General features: G+C 33.1%; 1 long non-coding RNA gene across 1 annotated transcript in view; it reads right to left on the bottom strand.

Annotated features, from left to right (window-relative positions):
- Nucleotides 1-571: 571 nt before the first annotated feature.
- LOC127730150 (uncharacterized) overlaps nucleotides 572-19,126 on the bottom strand; it is a 53,812-nt gene continuing 35,257 nt past the window's right edge. The window contains exons 2-3 of the long non-coding RNA XR_007994976.1: nucleotides 12,599-12,878; nucleotides 572-1,960 (exon numbers count right to left, since the gene is read on the bottom strand). This is a non-coding gene — a long non-coding RNA (uncharacterized LOC127730150). The remainder of the gene's footprint in view (nucleotides 1,961-12,598; nucleotides 12,879-19,126) is intronic.

The raw sequence follows: 19,126 nt of genomic DNA, 5'->3' as shown, positions 1-19,126 counted from the left end.
AATATATCATTCGTTATTAAAAAATTGAGAGATATCAACTACCTGGAAGTCATTCTATCGAATATTTTTAATAAACGATTTATTAAGCGTATATATATGTATGTATGATTCATGGATGGATGGATGGCTGCTTAACGTCCAGTGGCAAATTAAATGAATATTTAGGACTAGAACATGTTAATGCGATATGAATATAAATCCTGATTTGTACTTGACCGACACGCTGAGTCGGATTGTAAACGTGCTAGTTGACAAGGTATTAGTCCTCACAGGAAGACACGTCAACCCAATAGGACACTCCGAGCCGACCAGTCTTTGCTCTTATTCCTAAATGCCGCGTGCTTAGCGGAGAAGCAGCAAATACCAATTTTACAGTCTTTGGTTTGACTCCGCCGGGGTTTGAACCCACGAGCCGAACATGCTACCACGAGACCACTGCGGCGGTAATATGTAGAATGTATGTGGCATGCCAATATCACTTTTAGGATTTGAATGTTTCGTATTAAACTCTCATAATATATTGCCGTTCGATATAGTATGAACTTCAGATACACACATGATAACAACGAGGCACAGATAAATAGTTTTATTGTAAACAGAAACCTTTACAATAAAGAAAACTTAAACATTCTTTTTTATATGTCATATATTTCAAAGACAAACATCTTGATATGTAAAGCATGTCCATCTGAATGAATAGTGTAAAAAATGATTCTAGATGAAATTGTGTGCGCAATACGATGGACTAAAAGAACATTTAAGTTGACTTAATTTTGAAGATTAAATCCAGATTATTTCAATAGGCAATTCAATTCGGTAAATAAATGAAGTTCAAAAGATATATCAGTGTATGAGATATTTCCTAAGCATTTTCCAGAAAGGTATTCTTTTAAACTTGTAGGCCAAACTTATCGTAGTTTAAAGACGATTAATAATTCATCATTCTCGATTTAAAATTCTGCTTCAGAAGAGGTAAGAATAAAATTCTCTCCCACTAATTCATCCAATATGTATTGATTCAATTAACTGTAAATGTATTTCATTTCCTAAAAACGGAAATTTCTAAATGTTATAATATGGTTTATATTCTCAATACCGCAAATTAATGCTGCAAATAGAAGGTAGTCCTTTTACAATAAGTCCAAATTTGCTTTATGTACTTGAGGGACTAAGATGTTCTTTTTCACTGCATACATACAGACAATCTATAAATCTATTACAGGGAACCCCCCTCCCCTCCCCCCGGTTTTTAAATGTTACAATGGAAAAGCTGTTAAAAAATGTAGGTTTACTGTGGAGTGGTAAATTCGGGCTTTGTCGCTGAAGATTTTTCAAGTATTTATCTATCATATATAATTATTTGACGAATAACTTCTACGTGGTATATTCACCTACATGTTAAATTTAGATAAAACCTTCCGTTTATATGCAATACAAAATGCATGGATAATCACGACAAATGCCTTACCAATTACAAAAAGGAAATATCTAAATATCTCTTACAAATAAGCGTAATCCAATGTACTTCTATGAGAAATAGCACAGCCGAAAAATAATATTATTCCAAATTTCTGTTGCTGGTCTATTAATTTCATCGATAAGGGATATATTATCCAAATGTATTGTGGCATAAGAGGGTGTAGCTTTACAAGAATACTTTATCTAATAAAACATTTATAGGACGGAAAAATAAACCAGAATGTATACAATCAAATAAAACATGAGAATATGTCAATAATAAAAAGTAATTAAAAGACCGAAATATTCTAGCGCACTGAATTTAACTTCTATTAAAATTATGTGTTTCAGGCACTTAATGTTCGTTTTAAACGATTTTAAATTTCAATCGGGTCACAAATTGGCTTCACAACCATGTGACTAGAGGTTAGCAGAATTGACCATTCAGTAGTCTTCATATGCTTCTCTTGACAGGAAAGGATTGGCATCATAAGGCTTTACCCTGAAAGAAAAATAAACTGATTATACATCTATCAAATGCGTTTTAAAAATAGAGATGAATCTGCGTTTGATTTAGCTTATTTCTAATGACGTTTTTTCATTTGCAGTTATTTCTACGTTATATATGTTGGAGAGCAAACCGATTAAATTTATTTATTATAATATTGTAACCAGAGAGCATGATTCTTCTTACAAAATCGTCTTAGTCTCCACCGGGACTGTAACCCGGGACCTCTGTGTTACAAGGCAGCGCGTATACCGCCTGAGCTTAAGAAGTACTTCCTTAGCTCAAGCCGTTAATCATTTCTAGTTTAAGCTTGTGATTTATCACTTTTTAATGGCAGTTAATCGATGATTTTTTTGTTTTGTTTAATAAATTATTTATCTGTCTGTCTGTACCAGGTGGTGTTCTTCGTAATCCTCGGGCCAACGACATGTAGCAGTTCTTGAAACATATTTGGGACTATTCTTACAAAGTTCTTAAAATCAGCTGGATTTTCCACACAAAGTTCAGCCATGAGGACCTCATACTGGCCATGGATAGGTCTTCTATTAAGCGCCAGTCCATAGTCCACTATCTCCTCTGCCTCCGGTTACCTCTACGTCTGTCATCATGTGACTTGACCACTGCCCTGGAATTTTGTGCCGTATCAATATCCAATTCCAGCCAATTAATTGCAAGCACCAGTTGTTGATTGTTCAAGTTGGATAATGTTATGTATTATACCTCTACGGCAAGACACAGACTACGTTGGGCCCTATAAATAGGGAGTGTTTATACAGAGGCCTTATGTCATTTTGTCGTGGACCGCAATATTCCGTATTTTGTCGTGTTGTAACGTAGTAAACCGCAACAGACTTTGATAACCCTGACTGATCCTTAGCTATCCGTATTGCAACGTAATGAAATCGCGCCGTTCCGTGACAAATTCGTAACAAATCCTTAGCAAATACGTGGTGTAACCGTACTAGTACGTAGTTGTCCGTAACTAACCGTAGAAATCCTTCGGGCCTACGAATAATTTCGGATTAATACGGTTTTGATAGGGACTAAAACGGACCAGTTCGTTCTAATACGGTTTTGTAAGGATATGCTACGGTTGTTTGGTCCGTGGTCAAATTTTGCGCATGTTCAAAAATTGTCACGGATATACAAGAACTACTACGTATGACTACGGCTACAATACGGAAATCTACGGACTAATACAGATTGCCACGAATGATGCCGGATCGTATTCGTAGCTAATCCGGCGTCAAATCCGTGTGTGACCTAGGCATTAGAAATTGTGGTGGTTCGTACTATTCCGTATCAGACCGTTCTAATTCGTACTAACCCTTACTTATACCGTAGCAAACCGCTGTTTATCCGCAGTACATGCGCCCCGACACGTGTCGTTGCGTATTAAACCGTGTCATTTCCGTATTAAACCGTGTCTTACCGTAAAAATCCGTATCACTCATGTCGCCAAATGACCCCTTTCCTACATTACCCGTGGTGAATACGCCAAAACCCGTCGACAAACTGTTATGCACCCGTATCGAATCCGTACCGGACTACGGAAACTGCATTTCCGGAATCATCCGTGAGATTTAATCCGCAGTGGAACCGGCGAGGTGATCCGTGAATGTGTGACCTAGGCATTACGACTGACTAAGTATCTACCACATTTACTAAGGGAAGCAATCCCGTCACAATATTAACAAAATTTAAACATGTGGTACACGCAAGTCTTGATTTAAAAAAAACAAACAAGATCGTAGTATTGTAGTGATGAATTACACATGACTTAAACACAGTTTATAGTGACAAGAATGACAAGTTAGATTTAGTTGATCTATGAATGTATTGGTGCATGTTGCCCTCTAACATGACGGTAAAGGGAAATAACTATGAGTCAAATTATGTTAATTGTAAAATATTTATTGATTGGTTATATATTCGAAGATGTGACTGACAACTTTGATGATTTACAAATAGTTAACGTAATGCCAGTTTTGATAAGGCGAATTTGTGAAGTTAGTACAGAAATAGTCGATGGTTTGAAGTTTTGTTCACCAATGCGCAATGTTGAATACGCGCATATATGCCATATTTCAAGCTCTAAATAGCCCCGAGTCAAGACGAGTAGTGAAAACATTTAACTAAGACTACCAACTATTGTCTTTGGATTTGTGTGTTAAAAGAAATTATAACAACAAAAGTCAAACAAATATATTAACTTCGTTATTGTCTAGCGTAATATAATTTTCCTTTTTGCACGATAGTCTACGTAAACAAGAGGCAAAAAATACCAAAGGGACAACCAACAATCATTAGTCAAAGAAAAACAGACAAATAAATGACAGTCTGCAAATCATTTCAGAGAAAACCAAAGAAAGAGCAACACGAACCCCAGCAAAAATCGGGGATGATCTCAGGTGATCCTGCACCTAAAGTTGCACCCGTCGTGTTGCTCATTGCAATAAAACATTAGGTGATTTCACTATAAAATATTATAAAACAAGGTTTTATGATGTTGTGAACAAACAGAGAATTTTTTTCTCTTAACATAACAGAAATATGGTGTAAATGTCCGTTTTATTTACTTCCCACATTATTTTTTAATTGATACATATTTTAATTAGTGAATTTCGTGACTAACAATGTTACATGGCGACGCATTGAAGAAAAACTTTGATTACAACTTTACAAAATGATGTATATGATATCAAGTCTAATTATATATCGTAAATTACATTGAATTTTACAAACTTCAGATAGTATCATCCTGGATCAAAGTCGTATCAATCACCGACTCTAGTAGGCACACCAATCAAAAGAAAAGTATATTTTATAAACGAGGAAATGGAAACTTGATATTCAGGAAGCTGAACTTATCCCGTTTATTTCAGAACCTTGATTCCATCTGTACCAATTATCAGAATGGATTTTAAAATAATACTGGATTAATTTACCATTGGAATATCAATTATTCTCGAGGGTTTACAAAGGTGAAGGTTTGGAGATTATCATAGGGATATATCATTTCTATGGTTTACTATGAATGATTTATACCAATTTCAGTGCTGACGTCATTGGATCGATCCTCACCAGGTACACTCAATAAATAAACCACTTTACAGAGTACAGAGGTATCTTCAAACAAACATCCACAGCAAGCTTTGCCTAAGGAAGTTGCAACCTTTATTTCAGTACGATTTTATTAATCTACGTTTCAATGAAATTAAAATTTACAAGATGAGCGTATCGAGTAATAAATCACAGTTGACGAAATCGGTCAAAAGAGATGAGAATTTCAATTTCTACCTTAAACAAATGAAATTGAAAAAAAAAGGTCTTATTACGAAATTCTACAAAAAGCAAAGAGGTAGGGCTAATCTCCTCTGATTTGTTTCACTCAGGGTGTCAACATCTAACAGCTGTCATAGTCTACTGGAGCTCGAGTATCAAAACAATTCCACAAGTTTACATGTATCTATAAAAAATGGGATTCAGCTCTATATGTCTGTATGTTGGTGTTGTAATTCAAAATGGCATATTTTACATGTTTGTAAAATTTGAATTGAGGGATGTCTTATAACCAAAATGAATTAATTTGAATCCAAAAGAAATTATATTATTCTATTTCAAACAGAAAACCTGTTTTATAATGAATAAGCTATAATGATGTTAGACTGAATCTCAAAATACACATATGGAGGTGTTATACTGAGAATTTAAGTAAATATTGAAAGACTTATATGGTCCTGCTGAAAAACAAAATCATGGGAATTTGTCCATTCCTCGTTTAGAAATCTTTTTCACGTAAAAGATATAAATGTAGACTTTAAATACATTAAAATAACAAATCTTGCTTTAACCTAAAATAATTTAACTTTTAAAAGTTCAACACTAGTTGAAGCGAAAAGTTGGTTGAAAAAAGAACTTCTGCATGGTTTCTTTGAATGTGTAGTTTTAGAATGCTATTTCAAAGGGATATGACATACATTTGTATCCATACAACTAAAATAACTAGGTCCAATTTGTTAGCCGGAATGACGTAAGAACGACGAATCAAAGAACTCAACTTTATATATAACTATATTATAGGATAATGGTGTTGATTAAAAATTACACCATTCCAGGCCTTTTTGTTTTCCAGATAATTAATGTTAACAATAATTATCAAGTTCCGGGTCAAATCCGATACCGGTAACAATAGTATGTCTCACCTGTTACCTGTTACCTAATCTGTACAGTCTGCCTCTGTCAGGCGCATCACCAAACGGTGTATTTGGAATTTGCTATATACACGGGTCATAATCACACCTGCACTTCGTTATTTTACAGGGATTGACACTACTAAATTCAATCATTGTCACATGTAGTTTCCGGTTGTAGTAAGAAAACCAGGACGAGTTCGAACAGAAAGATTTTGAAAGCAGAGAAAATGTGCACCTTATAATCCGCATGACTTTTATCAAATGACAATACGAATTCTAAAAAACCAGACTGAAAATAAGGCGTAGGTACTTTAATTCAGTCACGGACCCACGATGTCGCGGGTATGTTCTAGTATAGTTTAAGTTCGGTGGCCTTGTACTACTCTCGTTATAATAGTGAGTGCTTCCCCTTTTAAAACAGCTCATAAGCTGGTTGAATTATATTATGCAAAATATTTTATGCATTGTATAAATGATTTCCCATGCGGGGTTTCAAAGTATAAGAAAAAGGTTGAATCTTGAAAATTTTTGAAATTTTTTATAATCAAAATGTCTTCTACTAGTACATGAAGAAGTGTGGGACTTGATCCATGTTATATGTTATTGAATAAATATTTTAAGTAATTTTTTTTTTACCACCCATATTGTTGCCTCATTAATTCCCAATGTTCACATTTGGTTTTCGCTAGGCTTCTCCGTGACTTATTCATTTCGCATGTTTAACAGAGAGATATATTTTTCTGACAGCCCTTTCACAATGTGTCTTTATTAACTTTCCTAATTAGTAAAATAATGATTGACTATTAAACATCCATTTGATTTGATATATTTATTTCCACATGTTAACAATTATTTGAAATGAAGACAATTACCGTTTGGTGCAAACAAGCGATAATTGACAATAAACATATTTTACTATCCACATTTTTTCCTCTGATTGTAATTTCGAATTGTCATTAAATATAAAATACAAAGGTTGTCTAGATAGTGGGTTCTAAATTGATTTTAAGGACTTTGTGATAACCATTCAGTGATCACTAAGCGGACAAAAATAAAGTGAAAAAACTAATATAAATCTCTATGAACTTCAAGATACTTTCACCGACGATAAAACCTAGTACAGTACTCTATAACATGAAAGTACAACATTCAGATATAAACGTATGCGTTTTTCATCAATAAAAGAAAACTTTGACCTCAGATTTAACTTAAGTTCAAAACAATTACAAATGAATACGGTATTTCAAGATTTTAAAAGGTTAAACAATTAATAACCGAGTAAACATGTAAACAATGCTGACGTACAAAGTATAATTAATAATTATAAACCGAATCACTCGAGCAATATATTTGCATGTAATATTCAATTGCTATATGGCTATTTTAAGAAGACTTATTAAAGGAAAATTTACAGGCTTTTAATAACATCTCAAATCCAATTAACTGATAAAAAAGAAGAATCACGGACTTATCGTTCTTTTCATTTAAGTAAACATTGATTTTACACTGTGCTAATTATATATCAATATTACTAAATTTAGAGACTGGTTTTTATGAGCTGCAACTCCTCTTTCATTTCTTTCATCATACAGTTTTGTGGTATGCCATTTGTTTGTTTCCTTAAATTGTATAACACAATCAATTCTTTTTTGTAGATTCATATTTTTTTTAAATAATACTAGAATCTAGAGTCCAAATTTAACTCTTTTCCAATCTGGAATCCGTATTTTACTATTTAAATACTATTTCACCCATGCGCACACACCTTCCGTAATCCGTTAAGATTTGACTAGTAAGAACTAACAAACATTAAAACACAATGACGTATTTGAATGAAACGGTTGATGCAGCAACACAAATAAATATTGTCTGACATACAGTGATTCCTGGTATATGTTAAGTTTGAATTAAATAAGGGCGAAATGGAGATTCAATTTAAAATGTTGATATGTTTTTTGTTTTTGTTTTGTCGAGTTAACTGTCTCATTGGTATTCGAATACTCTACATTTTCTTTTATTCATATGGTTTCGTCTTCGTATCATTGGCATATTTATATGTTGGCTTAAATGGCTATTGACTTATAGACACTTAATTTAACACACGTTACCGAATATGAATTTCACAAAAAAAATTAAGACAATAAATTATTTGTATGACTAATATTATACTTCAGTTACTAGTATATGGAACATATAATTCTTGAAGTGTATTTACTGATCATAAAAAGCCTCTGTACAGTTGATTAAACAGTTTAATACAAGTTTGGAAATGGAAAACATATCTTATATTTAAAATGAAAGTAAGGAGATATGCATCGTTTTTCAAAGTTGCCAAATAGACAACTATCAACCGGAGTCCAAATGAAGGAGATGTAAGCAACTATAAAAGAATAAGGAGATGTGGTATGATTGCCAATGAGACAACTATCAACCGGAGCTCAAATGAAGGGTATGAAAGCAAGTATATAAGAATAATGAGATGTGGTATGATTGCCAATGAGACAACTATCAATCGGAGTCCAAATGAAGGGGATGTAAGCAAGTTTATAAGAACAAGGAGATTTGGTATGATTGCCAATGAGACAACTATCAACCGGAGTCCAAATGAAGGAGATGTACGCAACGATATAAAATAAGATTGCCAATGAGACAACTATCAACCGGGATCCAAATGAAGGGGACGTAATCAACTACTAGTATATAAGAATAAGAAGATGTGGTATGATTGCCAATGAGACAACTATCAACCGGAGCTCAAATGAAGAGGATGTAAGCAACTATATAAGAATAAGAAGATGTGGTATGATTGTCAATGAGACAACTATCAACCGGAGTCCAAACGAAGAGGATGTAAGCAACTATATAAGAATAAGAAGATGTGGTATGATTGTCAATGAGACAACTATCAACCGGAGTCCAAACGAAGAGGATGTAAGCAACTATATAAGAATAAGGAGATGTGGTATGATTGCCAATGAGAAAACTATCAACCGGAGCTCAAATGAAGAGGATGTAAGCAGCTATATAAGAATAAGAAGATGTGGTATGATTGTCAATGAGACAACTATCAACCGGAGTCCAAACGAAGAGGATGTAAGCAACTATATTAGAATAAGAAAATGTGGTATGATTGCCAATAAGAAAACTAGCTCAAATGAAGAGAATGTAAGCAACTATATAAGAATAAGAAGATGTGGTATGATTTCCAATGAGAAAACTATCAACCGGAGCTCAAATGAAGAGGATGTAAGCAACTATATAAGAATAAGAAGATGTGGTATGATTGCCAATGAGAAAACTATCAACCGGAGCTCAAATGAAGAGGATGTAAGCAGCTATATAAGAATAAGAAGATGTGGTATGATTGAAAATGAGAAAACTATCCAAATGACGTAGATATAAGCAATAGTTCACCGTACGTTTAAGTCGAGAGATTTTTTCATACAGATTTTAAACTTTGGTTTAAAATAAGTTCAAAACAATAATTCGAATAAATTTGAGCAAAAGTTTCGTAACAGATTTGAATCATATATACAAATATACGGTTAAACTTTAAAAAATGATGGAAGTGTATGTTAAGGACTCATTACGGTTTGAGACAGCTTTCCTATCTATCAAAATTCAAATATTGTACTGATAACTCTTAAATATTCGAATTAGCATATAATTGTTTTAATGTACAGGTATTGATACTTGTAAATACTTTTCTATTCATAGGAAACTGACATGAACCCAATGTTAAAAATGATAGAAACTGTCCTTCTTGCAATTCTTAACATTACTGGAAAAACAACGGTTCTTGTTGTATGCACAGTTTAAGTTTATATGGTAGTCATCGAAACATTCCCCCCCCCCCCCAAGGGTAACTGGGGAATAGAAATATGGTCACTTGGGTCTTTTTTCCACCGACAGTAAAACCCTTGTCAAAGTTGGGCGTGCGTTTGGCTGTGCGGGATGTACAAGTATTCAGCAATGGGGAAGTTAATCTCATACCTCGTGTAGAGAGATTACCACGCTCACTGCACGTTAAGAACCCTTGCAACAACTTTTTTAGTATTCCTTATGTGGTCCGTTGCAAGGTAAAATATCTGTCCCTATCCAATATACTCTCATTTTCCAGTGGCCATCTTAATTTCCCCGACCGTCATCCGAGGAGGAACCCTATTATAAGATCTTCCTATTGTATTTATAGCTAACTTGTTTTCGTCTTGACCATGCATGAAATATTTGCCACTGGACGTTAAGCAACCAACAATCAATCAATCAATCGAAACATTTTTGCCATATCTTTTTAAAATCAAAATAAAGAGCTGTGGTATGATTGCAAATGAGACAAGTATGCACCTTATACGTATTGAATATAAATATACTAATCTTAATTAAACGACAGTAAGGGTTGAGTACTGAAGAACCTAGTTAAACCAAGTGTACATGTAACTAGGCCTAACACGAGACAGACAATCTTTAATGATCGTATTTAGCTGTATATCTTAATGTATTGGTCCTTTGAATAATTTAGTAGTGATTAAAGATCTTTCTTTGGTAGTCGCGCTGTTAAATGGATCGAAAAAGTGTTTGTTGCAATTAGGAGTTTGATGTATGACATAGACAATAGACTGGTGTTGAATACTTCTTGCACATTTTGAACTTAAGATTATTTTTTTTGTTTCGTTTTTGTTTGTTTTTGTTTTTGTTCATTGACGTAAACTCTAATTCTTCTTTTAGTCATATATGTATTTTAAGAATGAAGTTGACCATCTAATGGTATAACTATAAACGTTTATATTATCACTCATTTACTAAGTGATTAAAAGGATATGATATATGTCAAGTATTGACATAAACATCTATAATTTAAAGCCAAAATTGTTAATAGCAGGTATCCCATTCTACAATTAATATCCGGAATATCACTTAAACACGTGATACTACGGAAACTGTAGATAATATGACATCAAAATGACCTACTATAATGCCTCCATGATGATATTCTGTCAACAGAATTATTGCTTTACCGGAAGTCAAGAGGTCGCCCATTAGTTACTATAATGTAACTTGTATCTTGCATCAATGTTATTGCCACTAATAAAAAAAATCCATCGTAAACATGTCTTTGGTGGTATCTATTAGGCTATATTCTTCAGCAAGAAGTAAGACAAGACCGTTGACAATCAGTAAAGACATAGAACGTACTTGTAAGGCATGTTGACACACAATTATTATAAAAAATTATTATAATTGACACATGTGGAGCAGGATCTGCTTACCCTTTCTGGGCACCTGAGATCACCTCCGCTTTTGGTCGGGTTCGTGTTGCTCAATCTATAGTTTTCTATGTTTTGTTTTATATATAGTAGATTGTCTTCTTGTCATTTTTTTTTCCATGGCGTTGTCCTAGACTTGTACGAGTTTGAATATCATTGTAGTGTCTTTGACACTTAGGAACGTCATCATCTGGCCGAAAAGTACGAGTTATCGTTAGCTCAGTGTTGAAGATCATTCAGTAATTGTCTATAGGTAGACTAGTAAGTGAATTGCTATATCTTTTTCCTAATATTAATATGCATAATGTTGTGCCATATTTTGTCTATTTTAGATTTTATATATAATATCATAAGAGTTGTGATATGATATTAAAAACAACCGAGCTCGTTTGATAATCATAATATTTGTGCTTTTCGAAAATATCTGAATTTAGATCTTGGAAAATGTTGATGTGTCCTGAAACGAAATGGCTACAATGATCAAAACTTATCTTCGAAATTTTTGAAGAATTGAGTACGAAAGGTGGAAGACACCAAAGAGATATTCAAACTCAACTAACAACTTCATGATAAAAAGAAAGGAAAAACGGGGAAAAAACAAACAACATTCTACAAAACACAACTTCGAAAACAAAAGACTAACAACTGGTGGCGATCACATGTGCTCCAGAAGAGTAAGCAGATCCTGTCCCACATGTAGCACCCGCCGTACTGCAGTCATGTAAGTGATGTCAAACTCGGTGATAAGTCTCATTCGGTGATTACACATTCCGCGAAAAGAGGACGGGATTGAGGTTCCGTCGTCATCTGTGGATCAGATATTACATAAAGGTCAACAAACTCGTGATAGCGTACGTAAATTTTTTTAAATTATGACTTTAACTTTACCACTTGGAATCCTTGGTTAAACAGCTTCCTTATAAGGAACAATCCTGAATCAAAGATATCATGATAGGAAATATCGTATCAACTGGAAAATATATACTCCATGTGCAGTCGCTACTGGAATGTTGTTACATAGAAATGGAAAGTTCACAATTGATTTTTGTTTTTGTTTGACCCGGTCTTAACCTATATTTTTAAAGAATTAAAAAATGAAAAACAATCTCGCGTAGAAAACAAATAGTAAGTGTATACTTTAATAAGGAAGTATTCTAAATTATTGAACATACCCGTATCCGTTTCTGAAATATTGTTGTAATCCTGAAGGGTATCCCACAAAACTTCGTTTACCATATCTGAATGGAAGTTTAACGGTGCGTTTTACGTATTGGAATGGGCTAGTATTAAAACAGTCACAGTTCATGTTATATTTCAATGGATTTATCCCTTCAGCACACAATTCTAGACAGTCTAGCTGTATATTTCTGCCTTGACTAATATGAACTAATAATGCTAAGAAGACTGTTACAATTCCAACATTTTTTACTGTATTCATTGTTTGAAGAGTATCTGAAAAGAAGAAAAAAACATTAAACTTATAGTTCTATACTACTTTTCTACATTAGTCTCATTTGATAATAAAAAAAATCAAAAGATTTGATTTGATTTGATTTTTGGTGTTTTAAAACCACTTTTAAGCACCGCTTTTGGGCTATTTCGTGGCGGCCAGTTTTTATTGGTGGAGGAAGTCGGAGTGCCCGGAGAAAACCACCGACCTTCGATAGGAAAACTGACAATCCTAGTCAATTAAGATTGGTGTCGAGTGCACCCGCGCGAGCGGGGTTCGAACTCACAACCTCAGTGTTGACTGGCTAGTGATTACAGTAGTAACTACTTAGACAACTCGGCCACCGAATCAGAAGACACAAGGCAGATTATTTTATTAGTTAAAAAATGGTTAATATATGTCATTTAATAAAAAGAATTAAGAATATCTTATTAAATTTTCAATAATATATATATTTTTTATTACACTTTTAATTCATCCAATTACTATTTTGAAAGAAAAAAAACAACAGAAATGAATGACTTATTAATATGATTCCTGAAATTTTCATATAGTGTGACGATTTTTGTGACTTAAGTTACTTCTCTAAAATAGTATTCTTGCATCTGATTTCATCGCTGTTTATATGATTTAGTAAAATTGGTTTTACTATATTTTTCTCAGAAAATGGCAGAGCTTTTTATATATTTAGTTCTTTCAGGAATCTTGTAAAAGTGACATAAATTATATGATGATTTTGTTTTCTATTTTTCTATATTTATTGTTAGAAATTTGAATGTACATATATAATAAACATCAATAACAGATAATTCCAATCTTGTTTTATTATACTTAATACTTTTCATCTTCAGTATATGTACAACTGTTCTATAAACCATGTGAACTGTTAGAGGAGTTTGACACTCAATCTGTGAATCCTTTACAAGAAATTTGCATAAATTTTACTGAGTTTCTAAGTTTTGCAATACAAAATATAAAGGTTCTACTGTGCAAACTTTAATTTGAGTTGAACAGACAAATCAAGTGCCCTAATATGTGACATTTTCTGAAGAAAAAAAATTCGAAAAACCAAAATCCTGTCTACGTGCTCATCCTTAATATAAGTACAACTGATCGGCACAATAAAAAGGGTTGTATTGTAAGGGAAGTTCGACAGACAACCCATGTGCTGAACATATAGACGGACGGACCGACATAGGTAAATTACTACGCCTACCGACTTTTTGTCGCCGGAGTCAAGAAAACAAAACACCCCGTTGCTGTTATTTCAGCGTTGTAGTACTGATATTGTGTTGTAATAAAGGACAACTATTATTATAAACATGTAGATCTTTTTTCTCCGATTGGTTCGCAATCATAATTACCACAAGTAAATTCCAAATTATAGTTGCCGTAAAATATGTTTTTATTAACCACAGACGAAAACATTCGCATAGCTTTATACTTAATTCTAACGTATCTACTTTGGAAGTATTAGTCTGTGTTCGGGGAATAATATACCATATAAACACGTATTACTTATACATTTAAAAGTGTATTTTAATGAAAATCTCACTCAAATTTTAGACATATGACTAAGGTTCCATTTAGCATTATAGAAATTTGCTGGGATAAAATAGAGGTATTAAGGTTGTAAGAAGTAACATTAGGTATTTAGATATATACGGATTATTTGTTTATATCAAATAAACTCATCTAAGATACCAGGATTAAAATTTTGTACGCCAGACGAGAGTAACCAGGTGCTCGAAAATAGGTTGAAAAATAATTTAGTTCATGAGACGTATATAATTATATTTACTTCCGGAAACTCAAATTAAAAAAAAACACTCCATAAAAGTACAAAACAAAATCCTAATTCAATTGTCGTATACGTTGAATTTTATTCTAACTTTATCCTGATGTTTAGTTATCATAACTTCTTAGATATTTTTCACAGAAATCAATGTAACATTTGCGAGAGAGAGAGAGAGAGAGAGAGAGAGAGAGAGAGAGAGAGAACTATTGCATGTTGACAAATAATCCAATTATTTAATATCAGTTATATGATAACTTAAACGTAGCATCTGTTTCAAAATGATTAGTAAAACTTACAGATTTATGACAATAGAGTGTCAATTATATAATAATGTTCGCGGGCATTACATTCAATTGTGCTAATAAACAACGAGATGAATCAGTAAGAATCTATCTGGCTGTTATATTCATAGATCATTCAAGACAGGATATAACAATTTTGTAATTGATTGTCTCTGGCTAAAAGACATGATATATCAGTGTCAATATTCAGATGCAGTTCAACGCACGTGGTTCAACGAGTTCTAAATGCATTAAACCACCTCGGTGGTCCGGTATTCGCCTCGGGTGAAGTAGGTCATTGGTTCGATTCGCGGCTAGGTCAAACCAACGACTAGAAATAGGTATTCGCTGCTTTTCCAATAAGCACAGAGCATTTAGGAGTATGTACAAAGACTAGGCGGCTCGGAGTAAGAATAATATGCCCGAGTAGGGTGTCTATTAAATGTTTGATACCTTCGGAGCTAGCACGTTATAAATTCGACTCAGCGTGTTGGTCTGGTGCAAAGCAGGGTTCATATTAAGATCACATTAACATGTTCTCGTCCTGAATATGCATTTAATTTGGAACTAAACGTTTTAAAACAGCCATCCATGACAATTATCCATTATTGTCATCATCATCTAAATACATAAATTGAATACATGTTGAGAAATTCTCAATTTATTAAAAAATAATTTTTATAAAACATAAAATTACAAGATTTCACGCTAAGTTGGTCTTGTTTTGCTGTTGTTGTATTAATGTTATGAATCATCAAATTGTAAAACTTCCTCTATACATCTGTAGGTTGTGAAACAATTCAATCTGAGCGTTCATGTATTAAGCAAATACACAAAGCACTATTACATAATACTAATTGTAACTAATTCGTATTTCTAATATTCATTGTTCCGGAAGCGACCATTGATATTCATTTTTTTCTTTTTAATTAGTGCTGCTTATAAAACTTAAATGAGTTGTTATTTCGATTGTAATAATGTAATAATAGTAGTTTGAAGTAAACTTTAGCACATTGGCATTCATTTCTTATACTTCATCCTGTATTATAAAAGTTCATTGATGACACCGAAGGGCATTGCCATTTGTGAAACTGTTACAGGTAAAACGTCTAAAATTTCAAATACTCAATAAACATTTTATAATTCCTATTATTCTAGATCTGTTAAAGCTCTCAGTAGATAAGGTTGCAACTTCTACGAACAATTGAGGAAACAAAAGGCTTATCAAATGCCATTTATCGAAGAAAAAACTGACTATTGTAGCCAAAAAGGACTAAATTTTTCATGGACAAACAGCAGTTAACAAAATGCTATAAAGAACCTAAGAATTGTGCACCAGACCATCAGCAAAACAAATGAACGATCTAAGATGCACTAGAAGCATTTAATGTTTCCATATGTTCATATGGAAAGTAAATATTCGGTGATCAGTGCCTTTACAAACTTAATCATGCCAAAATGAACTTTGTTTTTAGGCAATGGTTTTATGATCTTTTTAGTGGAATGAACTATACTTTGTCGACTTCGATCTTGTTTAAAGAATGCAACAATTTTCAGCAATATAAAAATAGTAAAGATCGATCAAGGACAGATTGTGCTCTCATTTAGAAAATCCCATCAGAACCAAACAATATATTTCATATGCTTGCTTTCTGTTGAATGTGATCGTTTAAATGGATTATAAAGCAATTTCATCTATGTTTCTTCAAAAAAAATGATTGAACGGATGAGTAAATTAAAAGATAGTTTATTTAAACAACATGATTAAAAATCTTTATTGTCTTCACATATTATATACAATTATTATTTAATCAAAAATTTTCGACCCTCTGAAATCCCTTTAAAATAATTATGCTGTATATGCATACACAGAAATATACAATTAAAGTCTCTTGGTATCCCGTTTCTTTATGCTGAGCAAACAATGTTGTGAAAATTACTGTTCACGTCACAGTTAATTTAAGGAGTTCTGTTCGCTCTAAGCCGATTTCTATGAAAATTAAAGAAAGACAACGTCTAAAAAACCAGTGATCATCAATGTTGAATGCAGGAGAGTATGATATAAATACTTTGACGAAAAATATGAAAATTTGTACGATAATTGTACACTAATTGTAAACAAGAGAAAGACAAGGCAAACCTCGCGTTTCTTTTAAAGCTCGTAAATATACATTTTGTATTTTCCTTTAATGTAGATATATTGTATATTAAGCAATATATCATTCGGTTGTTTGAAAGTTAAAACGTTAATACGATTTGTTTTCCCTTTTTTAATCTAATAGTGGATTCATATTGAAACTAATCTGGATGACCATGATTATGGTTGTGAAAAAAAACCCCACTGATTACCTCTGTTCAGAAAAAGCTACATAGATTATTATCAATATCTAGATGCAGTTCAATGAACTACAAATGCATTAAACCGCCTCGGTGGTCGCGTGTTCCACCCGAGTGATGTAACCGGGTTCGACCCCCGGTCAGGTAAAACCAACAACTGTAAAATTGTTATTCCCTGCTTCCCCGACAAGCACATGGCAGTTTTTGTAAAAACAAAGACTGTGAGGCTCGGAGTATTATGTCAGAATGGCTTGTGAGCTAGCAAGTTATAAATTCGGCTCAGCGTGTCGGTCTAGTACAAATTAAAACAGGGTACATATTCATATCACATTAACATGTTGGCGTTCTGAATATGAACATCAACTGCCACTAAACGTTAAAAACCAGACATCCATCGTCATCTACATGCATACATTGATTTCATGTTGAGAAATTCTAAATAATAAAACAAATAATTCTTATAAAATTTAAATTTTCAAGTTCTCACGCAAAGTTGGTTTTACTTTGCTGTTGCTGTATTTATGTTACGAATCATCAAGTTGTATAACTTCCTTTCTCTAATTCTTCGTCAATTTATCCCTTTCTGCACCCATTGTATAAAAAAAATTTAATCAACGTGTGGTTCGTTTAATCTCAGTTCTTCATTGGTTAAAATCCGATTATGACGTCGAATTTACTTGCTTTCCTCTGAATTTCCTATTGTGACGGCATGAAAAAAGGCGACCATGCCTGATGACGTCACATAGAAAGAACACATCTTTTTGCAGATCATTCGAAAAGAAAGAATAAATTTGCCTTCGTATTGTTTGAAAATCATTAGAGAAACAGATTCCACCACCAAATCTCGTGTAATACGATATTTATCCACTCTCGACAGTTAAATTTTAAATATCTAAAACGCTCGGCGAGCCTCGCGTTTTAAATTTGAAAATTTAACTGTCTCGAGTGGATAAATATCGCATCACACTCGATGCAGTGGTAGAATCTATATGTATACATACATTCGATTTAAGCGTTCAAGTATTTAGTAAATTTATATTCATTTCATTTGTAATAAGAATTGCTTATAAAATTTATGAGTTATCATTTCGATTGTAAAAACGTAGGAGGTAGTCGAAGCGAACTTTAGCACATTGGTATTCACTTATTATACTTCTGTCTGTGTTATTCAGGTTCATTCTATTGAAGGGCATTAACATTTGTAAAACTGTTACAAGGTAAAACGTATAAAATTTCCAAAACTCAATAAACATTTTATAATGGCGATTATTCTAGATCTGCCTGAGCTCTCAGTTGATAAGGTTGCAACTTTTACGAACAATTAAGGAATCAAATACTATTTAGCAAAAAAGTCAGACACTATCTTAGCCTAAAATTACAAAATATTTAAGGAAAACTGCAGTTACTAATACTATAAGAAAACTAAAGATCGAACAACAAAACACCAATAAAAAGAAACCGGAAGGATCTAAGGTTCGCTCGAAGCATTTAATGTCCCCTTTAAGTTAATGGCATCCGTCGTGATGCTAATGGCTGTTAAAGTCCATGGTCAGTCCTTTTACAAGCTTTATCAAAAGGATTTCAAACTCTACTTATAAGCAATGGTGTTATGCTTTTTTTTATTGAAATAGTAATATTCTTCTTCAACTTCGATCTTCGATTATTTCCCTTTTTTTTTTAAATGCATTTTCAACAATATATATTAAATGATCAAGACTTCAAATTGATCAAGACAACATATTGTGGTGCTCTCATTTAAAAAATCCCATCTGAACCAGACAAGATATTTCATATGCTTGCTGTCTGTTATATGTGATCGTGTAAACGGATTTTA

This window comes from Mytilus californianus, unplaced genomic scaffold (genome assembly GCF_021869535.1).
Source record: "Mytilus californianus isolate M0D057914Y unplaced genomic scaffold, xbMytCali1.0.p SCAF_2, whole genome shotgun sequence".
NCBI classification, from domain to species: domain Eukaryota; kingdom Metazoa; phylum Mollusca; class Bivalvia; order Mytilida; family Mytilidae; genus Mytilus; species Mytilus californianus.
The sequence above is the reverse complement of the archived record's forward strand: the minus strand, read 5'-3'. Positions and strand labels throughout refer to the sequence as shown.